This window comes from Carlito syrichta, unplaced genomic scaffold (genome assembly GCF_000164805.1).
Source record: "Carlito syrichta isolate Samal-C Ts95f unplaced genomic scaffold, Tarsius_syrichta-2.0.1 Scaffold136058, whole genome shotgun sequence".
Taxonomy (NCBI): domain Eukaryota; kingdom Metazoa; phylum Chordata; class Mammalia; order Primates; family Tarsiidae; genus Carlito; species Carlito syrichta.
The window spans coordinates 27,605-31,591 of record NW_007080154.1 but is presented as its reverse complement, the minus strand read 5'-3'; the positions used below and the strand labels follow the sequence as shown (position 1 = coordinate 31,591).

The 3,987-nt window shown below is 53.8% G+C and overlaps 1 protein-coding gene across 1 annotated transcript in view; it reads left to right on the top strand.

The window, feature by feature from the left end:
• Positions 1–3,987, top strand: part of RGS14 (regulator of G protein signaling 14) — a gene marked incomplete at its 5' end in the record, with an annotated part of 16,057 nt that overhangs the window by 6,395 nt on the left and 5,675 nt on the right. The gene's annotated exons all lie outside the window — the stretch shown is intronic.

Here is a 3,987-nt window from a genome sequence, read left to right as displayed (position 1 = left end):
GCATGCCGTGGGTCCGCTCTGCATGCCCTGTCTGTGCCATGAGTGTCCCTGGCGCCTTCCTGCCATGGGCAGGCCCGCAGGAAGAGCCGGGAGGGGTGGAAAGGGGACTCAGAGGAGCCACACCCCACAGCTGCCACCCGCTGGTCCCTACGGGCTCACCCACCCGCCCCTTGCAGCCAGGCCACAACACGGAGGGGTGGCGTTGGCAGTGCCAGCCTCCCCGGCCCGTGCCAAGGCTTCAGCAGGGGGCAGGAGGAGGGGCCGGCCCCTCCTCAGGGAGCTGGCACGAGTAAGGCCCGTGGGTGCAGGCGAGAAGCCCCATCTTCCTCCCACGTAGACGTTATTGTATGTATGGGTTTTGCAGTTGGCTTGGGGCAGCTGGGTTTGTCCTGGATGTACGATATTGTTATTATAATAATTATTATTCTGCTATGAGGTGTGTTCCTTGTGCGCCTCCCTCCCTACCCAAGCCACGCTGCTGCTCTCGTCACGGTTGGTGCCGGGAAGCTCAAGGAACTTCAGGCGGTGCCTCTTGACCCTGTTTTCGGAACCGCTCTTCCTGACTTCACAGGATACGGGAGACACTGTGTGTGAGGAGAGACACAGGGTGGGGGAAGAACTGTCTGGGGAGCTGTGCCTTGCCATCGTCAGGCTGCTCCGTGGTCTCTGTGGATCTGAGTACATCATTCTGCTCACTCTTCTCTGCTGCTGTGAGGGGCCGAGTGTGTCTCTGCACATAACTGGGGGCTTCCCTGGACACACTGAAGACCTGTGTGGGGTGGGGGCACTGGTGTGATGGTGAGGACGGAGTCTCACCTTTGCCTGTCTTGGCTGGGGGTCTTCCCTGTCCCCCAGGCAGCCAAGGGAGCCCAGACCCCATACAGGGGAGGCAGGGAGGATCTCCCAGAAGGAGGGCCCCCGCCTTCAGGGAGAGAAGCCAGACTCAGTCCCAGCCCAGGGAGGTAAGTGCTGTGACAGAGGAGCAAGGGGCTGCCGAACTCGAGAGGGCATCCAAGGGGGTGAGAGGGTCTCCTGCCCGCCTCAAGCGGGTCCGCATTCCAGGTCTTGCACTTACCGTCCCTTCTGCCAGGAACCCCTACCTGTCCCCTCCTAGCTGACTTTCTCCTATCCTTGAAATGTGTGGGAGACAGCAGTGGGGTTTGTTGGCCCACCCTGCCTGCCTATGGAGGCTTAGGCCCTCGACTCCCTCAGCCCATTTTGTTTGACTGGCTTAACCCAATCCCGGTAGGTCCACCAATCAGAGTACACCATTCTGCTGGTCAATCAGAGTATTCCATTCTTCTGGCCAGTCGGTTTGGTTCAGGGTTGGTCCTCTGACCCCAGTTGTTCCCGTCAGAATCCCTATCCTGGTGTCTGGTTTTTTTGTTGTTGTTTGGTTTTTTTGAGTTGGAGTCTTACTCTGTCACTCAGGCTAGAGTACAGTGGCATGCTGATAGCCACTGCTGCCTCGACCTGCTGGACTCAGGCAATCCTTTCACCTCAGCCTTCCAAGTAGCTGGAACCACAGCCACGTGCCACCACACCCAGCTAATTGTTTTGATTTATTGTAGAGACCAAGTTGCTCAGGTTGGTCTCCAACCCCTGGGCTCAAGCAATCCTCTCATCTTCGCCTTCCAAAATACTGGGATTACAGGCATGTGCCACTGCACTGGCTCCTATCCTGGTCATTTTTTTTTTTAGAAAGCAGGATTTATTGAGAGGACAGAAAAGCTTCCACAATGGGAGGGGACCTGAACAGGTTGCTCCTATCTTGGTCATTTCCTATCATCTTCTGGGGATTTATGGAAAGGAGCTGTAGGGAGAAGACCTGCATGTGAATGCAACCAACGTGGGAGAGCAAGACTGAGAAATGGAGGGAGATTCCTGACAAAACGCAGCCATGCTTGAAATCAGCCACTCCTGGGCTGCCTCCTATGCAAGCCAGTAAATGCTTTCCAGGTGTGTGTGCTTGTTACTATGAGTCAGGTTTCTAAGACCAGCAACTGCTGAAGTTGAGCTCTGTTTAAACGCCTCGGAGGACCCTTCCCTGGTCCCCCTGTACGGCCAGGGAAGGGCTCCCCAACTTTGTTCCCTGTCATTCTGGCCAGTTTTCTTCTTTCATGGCAGTTATCACACTCTGCAATGACCTTGTTTACTTATTCATACTCGTGTACTCACAGTATGATGTAGGTGCCCGATGGTAGGGACTTTGTCCATCTCAATCACCACCCTGTCTCCTTGGCCCAGTGAGCTGCCAGGGGATGCTGCAGGCTAAGATCGTCTCAGTGAAGGAAACAGGGGCAGCAGGGTGTTGGAAGTCCTGGCAACAGGCTGCATAGCACCAGGGTCATGGTGTGGGGTTGGGAGAAAAATGCATGTCCCTTCCCTGGCCAGCCACAGAACATCCTGGGGCTTCTCCCTTGCGGGAGGAGACACCCTTCCATGTTCCCCAGGATAGAGAGGTGAGGGTACCAGGCGAGGGATGGGCTATCTCCCCAGAGCTGGTAGACCCTGCAGGCCAAGCTCACCCCTTCACCCAACCCTGCACCTCTGCAGACCCAGCAGTGATGCCAGTTCCTCTTAGGACTCCCAGGTTTGCCCCAAGAGAAGGGGCTCCTGGTGCCGCAGAGGCCAGCTCTTCCTGGGGAGAAGTTCACACGACTGAGGTTCTAAGATAGACACATCCTTTATCTCATTGTTGTCCTCACAACAAAACAACCTGATGGAGATCAAATCAGCCTGCAGGAGGGGAAGGACTAGCCCAGGGTCCTGCAGAGAATTGTCACTGGAGCCTCCCCAGCACTCATGCTGTCTGACACAAGGACACACCCAGGGAGGCCTGGGTGCTGTAGAAACCCCTGATGGGGAGCTAGGGCTTCCTCTGGGGAGAGGACTTGGATATGGCTACTCAGGGCAGGGGGTAGAAGGGGTAATTTGGGAGTTGTTGCTAAAAATTAAGAAACAGTATGTGACCCCAGCAAAGCCATCAGAGAGTCACTCACTCCCAGACAAGAGGAGGCCCTCTGCAGGGTTATCTGTTTGACACGAAAACGCAAACAACTAAATGTAGCCAGGGATAGGGATAAAAACCAAAACACACTGTGATGTGTCCATGCTCTGGAATGCCACACAGCGATATAAAGAATTGGGTACAGCATGTCCTAATGTGGAAAATTCTTCAAGATGTGTCATTGTTCTGTGAAATAAAGCAGAGCAATACACATGGCATGATGTCTTTGTATAAACCACAAATACACAGGCATTTACAAGCATACAAAAGAGAGAATGTTCTAGAAGGATACATGCCAAGCTGTCAGGAAGACGGGGAGTAGACTAGGACTGGGGGTAGTGGTCAAAGGAGACTTTCATCATAGCTTTAATTTTTTTTTATTTTTTATTTGCGTTAAAGTCTGACTCTGTCACTCAGGCTGAAGGGCAGTGGTACACTCACGGCCATCGCAGCCTTAACCCGCTGGGCTCAGATGATCCTTCCTCCTCAGCCTTCCAAGTAGATGGAACTACAGGCACACGCCACCACATCCAGATAATTTTTCTTGATTTATTGTAGAGACAAGGTCTCACCAAGCTGCCCAGGCTGGTCTCAAAGCCCAGGGCTCAGGCAATCCTCTTTCCTCGAACTCCCAAAGTGCTGGAATTACAGGTTTGAGCCACTGCGTCCAGCAACTTTTTTAATGATTGCAATTTTAAATAATTACAATAGGCTGGACTCAGTGGCTCAGCCTGTAATCCCAGCACCTTGGGAAGCCAAGGCGAGTGAATTGCCTGAGCCTGCGGGTTCAAGACCTGCCCAGGCAACTTGGCGAGACCTCGTCTCTACAATAAAATCAAAACTAATTGGGCATGGTAGCGCGCGCCTGTATCCCAGCTACTTGGAAGGCTGAGGCAGAAGGATTGCCAGAGCCCAGTAGGTCAAGGCTGCGGTGACCGGGAGTGGCCACTGCACTCCAGTCTGGGCGACAGAGTGAG